Here is a 16,845-nt window from a genome sequence, read left to right as displayed (position 1 = left end):
GGGTGGGTCTGTGTGGACGCTGCGCGTGCTGTATGTCACGTCCTCGGCAGGATGCGGCGATGAGACATCTCCATCTCGTGTAGCGCTGCTGTAGGTAACACGCTATACGTCATAGTAGTAGGCTCTAGGAGTATGCGACACCATTTGTTTCCCTCCTTTTATCATAATATTATAACTATCACGGGAACGCTGTGTGCTTCATAAACGTGCACGTGCCAGCTTAATTAGAATGACATTAACACGTCATTAAGTTAGTCGGCAGACTTCCGGTTACTCAGCGAAGATGTGGCTGGAGGATGGTGGAAAAGATTATGGACGGAAAAAATGCTCTCAGTTACTAGAGAACTTCTCTTCCGCAATTATTCTGCACGTATGACCACAGCAAATGACCCGGATTTAAACCCTTACAACTACAGCTCAGTTACCCTATATAAGACACGTAATACAGTGGTGTAATAATGAAAGTCTATAGGGTATTTCCTATGACTAATGTGAGTGATTCAACTGGAACATCAGCTTCTGCAAGTCCATTCATTTCATTGGGCTGCTGGTGTGAGAGAACGCTATGTCCTAGCTGTAATGTGGCGGACACAACCAGGAAATGCTCCGTCTAGCCCTGTTTATCAAATAATTCTACCAAATAATCAGTACTACAGCGCCCCCTCCTGTCTAGATTAATTCATTACAACACAAAGCATTACCCAAGAGTTGACCAGGTCTTAACCTCTGCTGTTACCCAACCCAGCAAGCCTTTTGTGTCACCAATCTGAGAAATTTTCTCAGTCTGATAGTGCTGATTCGACACAAAAGGCACAAGAGTTGCATATTTGTTACAACATAGCCTCTCCATTTTAGTATTGTTCCGTGTCTACTGTTTGGGACCAAAGATTCGTGCTCTTAGACTGTCTAGTTCTAGATGTACTGTAGCTTATTTGCACTTCCTGGGTGTTCTTGGGTCATCTCTGTTGAGAAATTTGTAAAGGCCTACTTGCCGTCATTTGAAAGAAAAAAGATTATAAACTTAATTTATATAGCACCTCTCTGTACAAAAAACTGAACACATGCAACACAAGGAGAATAAAACAATTAATATGTCTTAAAATGTCACCAAAGGAAAAGATAAAATGAAGAAGGCCTAAACTAAAGTAAAGATAATAAATGGGAATTAAAATCAATAAGATAGCAATAAAATAGACAGCTCAGATAAAGTCAGGATATGCTTTCCGATAGAAGTACGTTTTTAGGACAAACTAAAATGAAACCAGTGACTCAGACATCCTTATATCCTCGGGCAGTTCATTCCAAAGCCTCGGGGCCTTCATTGCAAAAGGTCTGTCCCCTTGGTCTCCAGCCTGGACTCTGGGACAAGTAGAAGTAATCTGCCCGAGGATCTCAAACTATGCAGAGGTTCATGAGGGACTAACAGGTCTGAAATGTATTCTAGAGCCAGGCCATGAAGAGTCCAAAGATGAGGCTCTTTGTAGTTTAGCAACATCAAGCACTGAATGTCAGGCCATGATTCACATTACGCTGACAAAACACCAGCAATAACGAACAGAAAAAGGTTAAAGCAACTCCACGATGGTTAAATCAGATATGATACTTTAATCAGTAAACTGTATCCAGTAAACAAATCTGGATGTTTTTGGTTGTGAATCCTCTGAGAAGCAAATCAAAGCAGATTATCACTTCCATCATGCAAACAGATGTGCTCGGTTTAGAGCGAACCACAGGTGTGGAATAGAAAACTGCCTGTAGCTTAGTTCTTAAACGGATACAAAATAAATTCCTTTTCATGCCATCGTAGATTAAACTCCTGCTTACATCTATGTTCCTTCTACCATTTTTGAATATTTGGTATTAAACTGATGCAATGGGCCCCTGGAAACAGATATGTAAAAGACCCTACAACCTCTCCTACAGAGGAGCAAGACACACAGACTTTTACCTCTTTTTTTTGTTTTTTATTCCTTTGTAGTCGTTATGTAGATAGTGTGTGGTCATTTTGCATCACCTTGTTGATGTTTTGTGTCTCTTTGTAGTTGTTTAATGTCTCTTTATAGTCACTGTGTCTCTCTGAGGTAATTTTGTGTATCCGTGTAGATGCTTTGTGTCTGTTGGAGGTAATTTTGTGTTGCTTGGTAGTTGTTTTGTGTTTCTTTTGAGGTCATTTTGCAGTCTCCTTGTGGTTGTTTTATGCCTCTTTATTGTTGCTGTGTGTCAGTTTGAGGTCAATTAGTGTATCCTTGTAGCTGCTTTGTGCCTCTTTGTAGTCATTTTGTGTCTCTGTAGTTGTTTTATGTCTCTCTGAGGTCATTTTGTATCTCTTTGTGGTTTGTTTTCCAGTTCTTTAATTAATTTGTGTCTCTTTGCAGTTCCTTTGCTTCCTTTTTATGGTTATTTGTGTCTCGGTGGTCCATCCTGATTGGTACCTGTTAACTTGTGTGACATTTTGCAGGTTAAGGCCAGGGCGGGCGACACACTGGGCCTCCTAAGCTGTGCCCAGAAGGTCCACTCAGTAATCCATCCATGTCTACATACTCTAGATATGTTTTTGAAAAAAGTACATTTTTGTATAAATGTACTTTCTTTGTTTTGCCTTCCTTTCCAGTCAGGTCAGATTGCAGCCACAGATGACCATTACTTGTGTTTTCCTGGTTTTAGTACTTTGCTTTAGGACATATTAGCAGGTTAGATATTTACTGACATGGAGGCTTGAATCCTCTAGATAATTAATGTGATTTCCATACTTCATAAGGCACTTCCACACATCATTAGAATCAGGGTGTCAATCACGAGAAAACAAAAGTGTGTGTTGTGTTTGATACAATTCATTGAATGCTCCATAATGGCAACATTATGCTAGATTTACTCTGATGGAGTCCAGATACCGTGATATACAGATAGAATTCTAAAATCTATCCCATTTCCAATTTAAAAACAAAATATAAAAATACAAAAACAAGATATGCATTATATTGCTTTTCCATGTAAGCCTATATTTGATCATTTACAACAAGTTGCTTACACTAAATAGTGTGTTGGCTGCTGACAAAGATGTCTGTTTATGATATGATGATGTTATTAGTCATGATGAGCCTTCAAACTGCCATCTCTGCTCTGTTATTATGTGATGATTTCACATCCTGCCATCTCCTTTCATACAAATATGTGGTGTTTTAGCATTCTGCAGTAGCTGTACATTGGGCAAATACTATAATCAGCTGCAAGGTGAGGTTGGCCTATTGCAGGGTAATTTTCTTTTATTTCTTTATTATTGGTGCGGAGGGACAGTACATTTACACAGAAAGAGGTAGTGACATTTGTACATTCAATCAGAGGAAACATGAGAAAACCAGACGAAAAAATAGATGTAACAATAATAATATGGACGCCAGTTATTGTGGTTATACAGGGCGCACACATTACAACAATACATTCATGGCATTGCAAGGGTACTAAGGGAGGTCAGCTTGGATGAGTCACTCAGTTATTTTGAGTTTATCTGTCTCAAACCAAGCCCAAACTTTATGCAGGATGCTGGTGCAGGATGATGGACTGAAACCACCCACCACAGGGTAGGAATCTATCAGCACAATGACAGGATTCAGCAGTAGTGATACAACACAGTGAAAAATATGATAATTGAATGATGTGTGCATCATGTGCAAATGAAACAACTTCCCTGTCTTCCCAGACTACTGCAACAATTGCAGCATTTTAAAACAGTATGTGCCAAGCCTTTGTAGGTAAAAACTGGGTGGGAAACTTAAGTTCATTGCTGCTCTAACAACACATCCCACCCTTTGCAGTTTCGTGGCATGTTTACGGCGTCAGTGTTCTAGTAACTCTTTGTTCTGCCACGTCTGTTTATGTACTGCTCTCCTGAAAGCTGCTCACCTGTAACTGTTGCTATCACATAGTGCCATCTCTGCTGCTCAGTGGCTCCACCTGGTCAATTTACGCCTCTACTACAGCATCCACCTGTGGGCTCTGAGTTTGTAGTCAGAAAGGTAATATTGCCACTCCTCAGTCCCTGTTGTGCTGAGCTTTGTGTATCCTTTAGAGAGAAGGAAGCCTAGATGCCAGATATAAACTACTATATGTAGATAATTCTGCATTAAATCATCCACACTATGTGAGCTGGCTGACTAAACTGTGTCAGTCAGTTGTCTGATCAATCTGATTATTATAGAAGAGGATAGATGACTTTAGATCAGAATAAAAAATAAGTTGAGAGAATACATTTGGTCTCTCTCTCTCTCTCTCTCTCTCTCACACACACACACACACACACACACACACACACACACACACACACACACACACACACATTACAATTCTCTCCTGCTCTGCCTTTCACTGGTTCTGTTTGTATTAGGGCTGCGACTAACAGTTATGGATGTTACAGATTAATCCAGTACATTAAAAAGTATATTCGATTAATTGTTTGGGCTACAAAACATTTAAAAACAGTGAGAAAAGCCTGTTATAAAATCCTAGAGCCTGGGTCTGCAATAGGGGGTCCATGACCTCTAGGGTGTCCTCAGAGTTACTGCAGGGACTATTGTAAATCAAACATATCCAAACATCACTGAACCTTTTCATTTAAAATGTATTCATTTTCATTCATTTCTTGTGATAGCTTATCCTGTCAGGGGTCACAGGGGGGGCTGGAGCTTATCCCAGCTGACATTGGGTGAGAGGCGAAGTACACCCTGGACAGGTCACCAGACGATCGCAAGGCTAACACATAGAGACAGACATTCATTTATGTCACATTCACATCTATGGACAATTTAGAGTCACCAGTTAACCTATAGCCTGCATGTTTTTGGTGTGTGGGAGGAAGCCGGACCCACACTGACATGGGAAGAACATGCGAAGTCTACGCAGAGGGGCTCCCCAACCCCGGGGTCCGCTCCGTCTCTCTTTGAATTAAGGGGTCCTTGTCCTGAAAAACAGTGAAGATCCCTGTGTCACCAACTGGCTCAATGAACGTGACAAGCAGGCAGTCCACACAAAAGATTTAATTAAAACAGGCATACATTTTTATTAAACTAAGATTAATGTAAATAACCAATGGAGTGTGTAGGTCAGCAAAGTCAGTAATGAAAGCCATGCATGGATGTGTGTCAGGTGTGCTGTGGAGGTGTCGAAAGTGAAAACCAAAAAGCAATGACACATGCAGGACATCCGCTGTAGGAAGAGGGAGAGAGAATGATAAGCTGCTTTTATAATCTGGAAGGCCCAGGTCATCTTAATCAAGGCAATGACCCTCCAATGTCAGCTAGCTTCCTGATGAGGTTGGCTAGAACATCCTCCAAGACAGTGGGAGTGGCTTCACGCCTGTCTTTTCGCCTAAAGTAACTTCATCAAATATCTCGTTTTGTCCAACCAACATTTCTACAGCCCAAAATTATAAATTTCCTTTAACGTAGGACCAAAGAAAAAAGCAACTCCTCACATTAGCATCTTTGCTTGAAAAATGGCTTAAACAATTAATTTGTTATAAAAATCATTATTTGAAAAATATTAGTTATTCTGTTGATTGAATTGTATTATTGATCAGCTCAACTTTATATGCCATATGAATTCCCTTTTCATAGGTATTATCGAGCACTGGCTGAATACAAGCAGTTCACCAGCAGGCGGTGCTGTCATAAAGGCAGTAGAGCAACCTCCAGGCTCCTCACCACTCTGATAACATTGCCACATGGAGTTGAATTTTAATTTTAGCACTCGTTTCTACTTGAGTAACATGAAGCATTACCTGATAGTGAGGGCTGTAAGTATTCTGTGGAGCATCCCACAGTGCATACTAACAACAAAGATGAATCTGCCTCACCAAGTATTTCCATCCAGCTGAAGTCTTTGGTCTCAGCATGATTGAAATACGTTGATTAAGTTATTGGTTTATGATGATGTGATCAAATCAAATTCTATCACATTTAAACTTTAATGTTAAATTAAGCGATGGCATGCACTGCATATGCATATAAAAAGCAGGCCTTTAGCAGCTGACCCATGCCTAGGAGTTCTCTAGGTTATCTTCGTGGATCAAAGCTGGAGAAAATTGGTTTACCGAGACTTACTTCACAGGTTTGAGGCAGACCTGTACTCTATCCTTAATAATATACAGTACTGAATTGAATCAAAGGTGTCTACATTTTCCACTCAGATCCCCAGGGCAGTTCTTCTCCAATGTCAGTCCCTTGCCTTCAGTTTAAACAACATCTATCACATGGGCCCTGACTTGAAAAATAATGAAAACTTCACTTAAAGTGTGTGACTATGGCAGTATAAACACCGCTGGAGACAGATGAAGTTTCATTAGATGTGTGTGAAATCACACTTCATCTCCCGTTGTTTAATGTCCTCAGTTTGCCTACAGCGATGTACTCGAAACTTTCCCAGACTCCAAGCAACTTCTTGTCCTTGCAACTGAAATACTTGTCCCCATCTTCCATATCCTCTTTCAATTGGTCTCTGAAGCGTGTGCCAATTGGATCACTGCTAGCCCCCCAGTGGAATAAAGAAACACTAGTTTGTCATGTTAGCTTCCCCTCTCACACCACAGGGTCAGTTGCCAACATGCTGTTATTGCACAGGGCATTGGGACCGAGGTGTGTCTGCAGAGGGTGATATCCTACCTGTCTCAGCCTGCTGTGTAATGGAGAAGAATCTAATCACCTCGCCACAGCCTCCTCCTCCTCCAGCCTCTGTTTAGAAATAGAACTGAGGCCGAGGAACAAGGCCACATCAATCATAAAAGGACTCTCCCGGGAGCGAGATCACTCTTACAACTCTCTGTCAGAACAACATCCAGCCCACTGATGTTACCTCACTTCACCTCAGACGGACACATCCTGGAACACAAACATTTCACCCCACAGTTTCTGACTTCTCCCTTTCCCCCTCTAATTTAACCTTCCTTGTCTTTCAACATGAATCAAACACTTCTTCAAGTCACTTTCATCCCGCAGTCATTTCTCACCTTCCTTTCCTTCACACCCCCCCCTTTCCTTCCCTGCTCCCAGCCCTCCCTCTCCTTCCCTTTCCTGCCTTCCAGTTTCGCTCCATGCACACCTTCTGTCTACGATTGATAACATCCCTGATGGAGCTCCTTTATTAGCCACCCACAGGCAGATTAACCAGAGCAATAATACACCAATCAACAGCAATTATGCTGAGATAAGCCCAGGGAGAGCTCTGCTGGGTGCGGGGAAGGATGTGGCAGTTGTAGAGTGATTGGGTGTGCTTTAGTGCAGAATTAAAGGTTGTGTGTCTGTGCATACATTTACGTGTGTTCTACAAGTACATTTAATTGAGTGTACTCTTTTTTTCTGCAGCCTTAATCCCTTCATAGGGCATGTTATTATAATCAGATATGAAATCAGTCCTAGTCCCGTGGTCCTTATCAGGTGCTAATTGGAGTCATGATCAGGCAGGTTGTATTCTCATCTGTGCAGTCTCAAAGTTATTATTGAAAGTACGAGCGTGAGTGCAGCAAAGCAGCAGGGTAAACAGAGGTTTTGAATCAATATGGTGGCTTCATTAGTCTCCGAGTGTACTATTATGATTGAAGGCATCCCTTCTATCATTACAGCATATTAAAACACTTCATTTGCAAAGTTGGCACTTGTTGGTTTTTGGACTTCGCTGCCTAAACAGCAGCCTGGCATTGTTATAGAGCAGCTAAATGATGATGAAAATGAGTGGAAGGGTAGATATGAGTTCCCTGCCTGCAGGCATTCACGCACCAGCCAAGTCTGATTTCAAGAACAGCTGTGTGGATTTAACTTCCCCCCTCCCCCTCTGTTTTTTTTTTTTTTTGTGCACACACACCCACACACACAAACATGCATTCACACACATGCAAGCACACACCGGCACGTGCACATCAAAACACACGAGCAGGAGCTACTTCTAATGGCAGATCAAGGACCCTGGAAGATGTTTGCTGCTGTGTAACTGGGAAGCCCACCAATCTTTCAATTCCAGATCTGCTTTATACCAGAGAACTTGCCAAACAGTGTGTGCGGATGCATCAGATTAGTTCCCCCCCAACTGGCTTCAGAAACAATGATCCGACTCTCATATCAAAGTGGACCTCTAATTATACTTTGCTTATTTCATTTGGCTCTTTTAAGATTCGAGCTCAGCACGGCAGAATTTGATTAATTCTTTCAATTTCGGTGTCAAAAGGCTGTGGAGTAATTTGGGAAAGTGGCACATAGAAACTCTCACACACTCGTAGTGTGTAGGCGCTTCCTTTCACCTTAGTTTCACTGAACATGTATGTCTCCTCCAACCTTGAGGTGCCTCAGCCCATGACCTCCAAAAGTTAATCCTGGAGCAGAAAATGAAGCAGACATTTACCATTTCTTCGAGCATGAAATTAAAAGCGTTTCCTTTGGCTGTCCCGGCTCTAATTATTTCAGAGGATTTATGACAGTGTCGCTGTTATTTGTTTAAGTACAGTGTATACACTGTGTTGTAGACTGAGGCAGGTAGCCTCACATTCTTTCACATGTCAGTGGAGGAGCTCTGTGAAGCTTCTGTCACCAGTCCGGTGACCTTAACACCTGTGATTGATATGGGAGGGGAGATGTGCGTGTGAAGGCATGATCTACCCGGGGTGTGTGTGTGCATGTGTGTGTGTGTGTGAGTGCATGAAGGGGTAAGGTTAATTGAAGTTGTTAGAGTGAAAATGATTCCCTCAGGGGGGAACTCGGCAGGTTGGAGGCGGTGGGTGGGTTCAGCAGTGGGTGACGGAGAGAGACCAGTAGAAGGGGATGGAATTCAGGGGGTGAAGCGAAGGGGGGTGGGTGGGGGGGGTCAAAGGGATTGCTCCTCACCCCCAGTGCTTAGAGGCAGTGATACACGAGGACAGAGAGATGAGATGATTCATCTAAAGGTCAGGTGTGTCTGTCCTTCCCTGGATCCGACCCCTCACCCATCCCTGTTTTTGTCTTTCTCCGTCGTTTTACTTCAGCTAAATGTGGACAGATTAAGTGTTTTGTCACTGGGCGTCCTATTAATTTACACAATAACCTTCGCTAAACCAATCTGCGCGCCCCTCCCCTCTCCACCCTGTCTCTCACACGTCCCTCTCTATCTCTCGTCCTGTCTGTCTGTCCCCTCCTGTGGCCTTTCCCCTCTTCTCCCATACTAGCCTTCATTTCACAGATGACAGGTTGGCTGACTGTAATCCAACAGATGCCGGGGCGGGAAGGCCTGACCAACTGTTTTAACTCCAATCAGCTTTTATTGCTCTCTGGAGGAACCTCACACAACCCCCTGCTAGCCTGACATTTCAGAGAGCAGGAGAGGATAGGAGAGAGTAGGGCAGAAAGCAGCACATATGTATATGTGTATATGTATCTGTGTGTTTGTGTGTGTGTGTGTGTGTGTGTGTGATTATGTGTGTTGATTATGGCAGGGGGCTGATGGGGAAAAAGGGTGACAGTCATTACCCTCTGTGCCTGGTGTGGGGCCAAACCGCTGGCTTCAATCAACAAAGACGCATGTGTGCATGTGTGTGTGTGTGTGTGTGTGTGTGTGTGTGTGTGTGTGTGTGTGTGTGTGTGTGTGTGTGTGACAGGGAGAGAGTCCGGCGTCAGCGGGGATGGAGATGTCGCTGGTAATGCATCTGCCACTGTCGCTCGTCCCCAGCAGCCTGAGCCACCCCTGCATCGCCCACGTCTGTCGCCTCCCTTCTATTCTCCATCCATCTCCCTCTCTTTGCCCCACCTCCGTTCTCCACCCTCTGCCTCCCTTCATCCCTCCCTCTGAGACAAAGACAAAAGCCGCTGCAAGTTGCTACAGTGTGACTTTGAAGCTGTTGTTCAAACGAGATAATGCTATATTGCTGTTTGAGTCATCTGAACGTCCTCCAGTCTAAACTACCTCTAGAGTCTCCCAAAATGTCACAGTACAAATGGTTATTAGCTCGAGTGTAGCATGTTTACCACATTACCTGAAGTCACAACAACATTGTTTTTGAGTTGTTGGGTCCTTGAGGAGCGTTCAAAGAATGAGCAGCCTAATTTCCTGGACATTATGCAGGCAATTTTAAGCTATCATCATTGTGCTCTGGTAACTTTAATGCAGCTACTTAAACTGATAAGCAATGCCAAAGGTTTAAGGAGCGGTACTTCAAGCTAATTTAGTTGAGATCTGTGTTTGGATTTATCGTCTGGTAATTGAACCTCGTCCTTTGTGAGATGTAAATGAGATACCTCAGAGTTTGTGTTGTAATAAACACAGTAGAAGTTCGTGCTATATTCTCAGAGGTGTTCAAATGGTGTTCTGCTCTCTGATTGTGAAGGCATCCTCATTTTTTTCCACTTCAACAGCGCATCAGCAGACTTCTAGAAGCTATCAGTCATTTAGTAAAAGGGTACCTCAGTTTACCTGATGATTAATGGGGTTTTAGTGCTCTCTGTAGAGCCGTGGGCCACTTGAACTCTGCAGCCTGACCTGCAGGATATTAAAGCCAATAAAGATCATGCAAACATTTTACTACTGCGAACACAAAGGCAAGATGTGACCTTGGCCGTGACGGTGTGATGTTCAAACACACAAGCACACTTTCAACATAAGACACATGCATACATCTTGTCATACATGTGCATGCTCATGACAAGGGTGGCCCCTGGGCACAGATATGCAAAGAGCTCCACCATCTCTTCTACACAGGAGCAAGACACAGACTTTGTGATGGTTTTGCGTGTCTTTGTGGTAATTATGCATCTTTTTTATCTGATTATATTTGACTGTTTAACTTTAACCCCCCTTTCCCTTCCACCAAACCAACATGAGAGAAGTACCCACACAGACAGAGCAGAAGGTCCTTTAAATTAGGTGTCAAATTTGTCCACATTAAAACATGTTTGGACGTGCATCATTGACTCTCGCTGAAGACAGTTCCAGGTAAAAAATGTCCACAAAGCTTTGGAGCTAATGAATACTTGGCATATCATGAGGGGGTTTCCCACGCTGGACCAAAATCTTCTTGGCTGCAGTCAGGCCTGCCAGCCAGATATTGCGAATTCTAAGGGACAGGTGGGAATCATCATTTAAAAGATGTAGAGCAGGATCCATTGGTTTTTCCACTCCCATTAGTTTAGCAGTGGTACTTATAATCTTTCCCCAAAACCCAAACCCTGTGGACATTCCCATACAACGTGTATAGAGGAGCCAACAGTTCCATGGGGGCAGAATGAGCAATAAGGGTCCGGAACCAGTCTTTGTGGTTTTGTGTCTCTTTGGGGTAATTTTGAGTCTTTCTTAGTCATTTTGTGTCTCCTTGTGGTTGTTTTGTGCATTTTTGACATTGTTTTGTGTCTCTTTGAAGTTGTTTTGTGTCTCTTCGTGGTTTTGTGTCTTTTTGGGGTAATTTTGGGCCTTTCTTAGTCATTTTGTGTGTCCTTGTGGTTGTTTTGTGTCTTTTTTTTACGTTGGTTTGTGTCTTGTTGAGGTTTTGTGTCTTTTTGGGGTAATTTTGGGTCTTTCTTAGTCAATGTGTATCTCTTTGAGGTTGTTTTGTGTCTCTTTAAGGTTGTTTTGTGTCTCTTTGGAGTAATTTTATGTCTCCTTGTGGATGTTTAGTGCCTTTTGTAGTCGTTTGGTTCACTTTGAGGTAATTTTGTGTCTTTTGTGGTTGTTGTATTACACTTTGTAGTGCTTTTGTGTCTCCTTGTTGACACCATTTTGTGTCTCTTTGCAGTTCTATTGCATGTTTTTGTGTCTTTTTGAGTCTTTCCCAACCTGAAAGTGATTTGAGTGATATTTTGAAGATGAAAGCCAGGGGTGGGGTGGGGGGGGTTGTTGGCTTGTTTAGTACTCCATCCATGTGTCCTCATAAGAACCCGCTCACTTCACACTGACACAGCACATGATATTGCAGTCAACACTAACTGTATGAATAGTATGTTGGACCACTTTACCTGCGTTGCAAATTAAAGAACAATATATATGCAATTATACATATTGCTTTAGGTGTTTGTTTGTTGTTTTTTTTTTGCAGTCTCAACAAGCCACTGACTTGATTTCTTTTTTAAAGCAAGCACCAGTAATAAAGCTGCCTTCACACGCACAGCATCTTAAGGCAAGTTTTCTTAACTGGCTCATATGAACGAAGCCAGAGCAGCATTGGAAGCTCTCACAGAAAGGTGCAGTCAGCCTTCATCTCCTCTCTCCCTTCAGAAAATATTTTGCCTTTATTATCCTTTCAGCAATTACAAGACAGGTTTAATGTCCCCGAGGAACATTTCTTTGGATATCTGCAAATGAGGCGTTTCATATCCTCTGACGTAACTGCTTCACCAATTAGCCTCCCGTACAGTGATGTGAGGGGATTCATTTCTTTTTAGCTTAAAAATGGAAAATTTGTTCTATGCACTGCTCCGTTTCTGACGTGCAAGCTGCCAAGTATAGCTCGGGGAGAGGAGGAGGAAAAAAAAATCCAGCTTCATACACTACAATGTACATGATACATGATGTGCCATATGTTTTGCTTTCAAGGAAGTCCATTAGAACATGTAGCTAGCACACATAGCGAGGTTCTAAAGGCGAGAGCGAGTGACATTGCCAGGAGCAGATTTTGAATTGGCTAGAGAGGAAAGCATGCTTTAGTACGTGTGTGAGTCATTTTCAAGGGTACTCAGCCAGTTTACGACAGGGAAAGGTCACCTATGTAGCAAGCCCCACAAGCAACTGCTCTTAATACTGACTAAATGGGTGTTGGCAAATAGTCTTTTAGAGATGGCTGTGTTTGCTTTTGTCAGGTCAGGAATCAGAATATACATAAAAGGTGGTAAAGTTGAAATGCTGGAGGGTCAGTGAGAGGATTAACTGTGGATAAATGGGAAAAGTGTGAGGAAATAAGCACTGGTTAAGCAACAGACACCTGGCGACTGATGCTTGTCTAATGTTCAATATACACAATATAAATGTACAGCAAAGGGTGCTGCTAATTCAATCCAAGAAAGCTGACACCATGGAGTGATCACAGCGGAGGATAATGTTGCATTCTTGTACTCTGATGCGTTGCGTTTCTCCACACTCAAACAGATAATGAGCCGGAGATACATCAGGGATTGTGCGTGCTGAATCAGGGATCAGTGAATTTATTACAGCTAAATGTAGTTGTTTTAGTCCTTCACCCCATGCTGCCATTAAATGTCCCTGTGATTAGTGAGGCGCACACAGCCAACCTAATTATCCAACGCCACAGCCAAACCCTTCACATGATTACAACAGTTTGCTTCTTATACTGCAATTATGTTCTTTGCAATGGCAAAAAGCTATAATTAAAGAGGAAAAGCTTGCTCCGTGTGTGTGTGTGTGTGTGTGTGTGTGTATGTTTGTTGTTTGTATAAGTGCTCAGGTATGGACATGTATACATGCATGAAAACAAACAATATGCTGCAACACATTAGCTGCAGCTCCTCTATCCACCTCTTTCTGTTTTAGGAGTTTTCAGGGTTTGGTTGAAGTGGTCTTTTGCTGTGCAGTACAGGGATCCAATTTTCTGTCTCAATAGGACAGAGAAATCCACCTTTTTCTTTCGCTGTTAACGGTGCTGTTCAGGGCTGCAGCACCACAGAGAAGAAACAGAGGTAAAGTGGGTCAGATGACTGTGGCTGTGATTTCATAAAGAGGTGAGATATGCGAGACAGTGTGAGAAAATCCAAGACAGAGTCTCTGATGTTCTGCTGAGATCCTGTTTCAACAAAATTTGTTTGAAAGTGTGTATTGCCATAATTGGAGAGAAAGGGTGCTTCAATATCCTATTATTAGAGCAGTATGGATTTCCCTGTGGGGAAGGTTGGGGGGTTTTGGGAGCGGGGATGGAGTATGAGAATGTGCATTTTTCTAACCAGCAGAGGGCAGTGGAGCAGCAGCTGTGCTCCTATGTGTGTGTGAGTGTGTGTGTGAGGGGAGAGGCTTATTCCCTCTGGTGAGTATTCCCTTCACAGCCTCTCTCATGGGCATGTCAGTGTACAACCAGCATACTGTAGTGACATTTGAAATGAACACCAGCCGACCACTGATCATGGTACATGAACATGCTGTATGGTGGAGCAAATGCACATATGTGTGTGTGTGTGTGTGTGTGTGTGTGTGTGTGTGTGTGTGTGCAAGTGTGTTTGTGTGTGTGATCTGGCTCATTTGCATACAGAAGTGGCCAGGGCTCAAGTGTCCCACACTCAAAAGTCCTCACGCGGACTCAGAGACGTGCACAAGTGTCCTCCAGTGTCTGGATAATTACAAGATTTCTTCCCTACATACATGTGACTACAAGACACATTTCTGCTCCTCACATGGAGCCATCTTCTTTTGTTAAGCCTGAAAGCTATATCTTTGCTGGGTGTATGGATATGGTTACCTTTTCTATTTGTAATGCATCTTTTATTTCTTTAAGAATAGCTTTGCAGACAAACCTGCATGTAAGGGATGGAAATGAGAGCCTTCTTGTCTGTCATGTGCCTCTGACAGAGACCTGTGAGGGAATATGGAAAGAGTAACCTGTCCCATTGTTTCCCTTGGGTGCACCCTTCTTGCCCTTCCCTGAATCCTTTGTGTCTGCGGTGGGAGGGTGAGCTATCTATATCACGAGAAACAGCATCACTTTCCTTTCACTTCTTTGTATCTGCGCTCAACAGAAGACTCTTACATTTGTCAGGCAGAGGTCTGGCCATCCCCAAACCCACCTTCATTGCCCTTTCACTCATTTCTCTCCCCTCCGGTTCTCTAAATGTTTGCAGATGAACACTAATAGTCTCCTCTGTATGTGGATGACACGCTAATTAATCAAGCACACCATGCTGGCCAATCCAGTAATGGCCAACAGCTTCTAGCACACAGCTAGCTGGCAATCACCAGTTTGTACAACCCTGAAGGGCTGTGAGTTCACGTGTATTTGTGTGTAGCAGTTGTTCCTGGGTGGAAACATTTGTACCAGTTTGTGAATTTGTGTGTGTGTGTGTGTGTGCACATTTAGTGTAACGTAATGTGTTTACAGCTCCCTGTTGAATCCGTCAGACTCTGCTATGAAGCTGCTCATTTTTCGGTTGCATGGTGGAGATATTATGCAGTCTGGGCTCCCTCTCACCTCCGAAGGTTATTGGACTCTTGCCACACATCAAATATGTTCCACTTTTTGGTAAAACTCTCCCTCTTTGTCTCTCCCTCTGTTTTTTTTTTTCTCTCTCTGGCACACCTCAACTTTCATCACACCTCCCTCTAGCAAACAGAATTTGTTAAAAAATAAACTTGATAAAGAAGTCTTGCACTACACCCAGTATTCCATGATTTGTAGCCATTCGTTATTGTTTAGTTTGATCAGTTGTTTGGGAAGAGACTATTAGTATGCACATCCTGTTGAGTACTGGAGCTTGCAGTTGCACGCAATTGCTATCTGTCCAATGGTAAATTTATCTAACAGGACTCTTTGATAATTCTCGCCTTAGTGAATATTCCACAAACATCCAGAAGACAAGGAGTTGTTTTGAATTTTGATTATCCAGTTGATTGAATTCTGCAGTGCAGTGGCTCTGTGGGCCAACACACGTACATATGTGCATAAACACATATTCACATGCACACAATGACACACGAGCTCAAACGCAAACTAAAAAGACTTCTCATTAATTTCCTCGCAGGGAAGAGGAAGAGAGGGATGTAGGCTGTGAAGGAGTGGAGAAGGATTGATGGGAAGCAGGAAGGTACAGGCAAGGTGATTAAAAACTCAAGCTACAGATGTTTCTGGAACACTTCAAAGTGGTGTGCCTGCCAGTGCCAGCGCCGGGCATGATGCATTATTGAGATGGTGCCCACCTGGCACCTGGCGCTGACATCACATGCCCGGTCCACCTGGCACCGTGCAGTCACGTGGGTGACACTTTGGGTCACACCTCCCCGCACAAACCCCAGCTCCCAGCGTGATGAAGGGCATCGGGGGAAATGGCACACATGCTCAACACAGACCTCAAAGGCACTAAACTGGGGCATGTGCAGTTTGTAAACTTCAGCTTCATGAATGAAAAGTGAAGGGGAACTGATCATGTGAAGCTTTGCAATGCATTTCCTCTCTTATTTTTCTTGTATATTGACTAAGACATGGCAAGGTGTGAATATTTCTCTACAGGATATATACCTTACATAGAACTGTATTCCCTCACTGGGCTTGTAGCTGTCTGTTTAAGTTTACAACACAGCACAGTTGTGTTATGTTAAAGCAATATTGTGCTTTGTCTTGCATGCGGGGGGAAGATGAATGGATATTAGATGATGCACTACAACAGTGTAATTTCCCATGCAATAAATTATTGAAATGCAATGACGTTAATTCAGTTAAGTCTGTATTATTAGGAATATTAAGAGAAAAGCCTGGGAATCTTTCTGGAACGGCTTTGAAGTAGCCCACGGTGAGGTGTTGATGCAATCCCTCCTGCTTAATATTTCAGCAGCCCCCTCAACCTTGTATAAAGAATAGTTAGAGGTCACATAGTGTGTTTGTGTGTGCGCATGAATATCCGTGTGTGTGTGTGTTTCTCCTGCATGTGTCCCCTGACACCTGTACTCTCTCAGGGTGTGAGGAACAGACAGAGGCCAGAGCCACAGTCACAGGTCTCAGACCAGTGGGGTGTGAAATGAATCAGAGGGCCAACACACTCTCCCCCTGCTGCACACAGACACACACAGACACATTCAGTGTGCGGTTGTGTTTGTGTGAAGTGTACATGTGTGTGTGTGAGACCGGGAACACTGGAAGTGCACACATAAAAAGAGAGACGAGGGGACAGAGACGAGAAATTCTCCTGCACTGTTGTG

This window comes from Epinephelus fuscoguttatus, linkage group LG4, assembly GCF_011397635.1.
Source record: "Epinephelus fuscoguttatus linkage group LG4, E.fuscoguttatus.final_Chr_v1".
Taxonomy (NCBI): domain Eukaryota; kingdom Metazoa; phylum Chordata; class Actinopteri; order Perciformes; family Serranidae; genus Epinephelus; species Epinephelus fuscoguttatus.
This window is presented reverse-complemented; position numbering follows the sequence as displayed.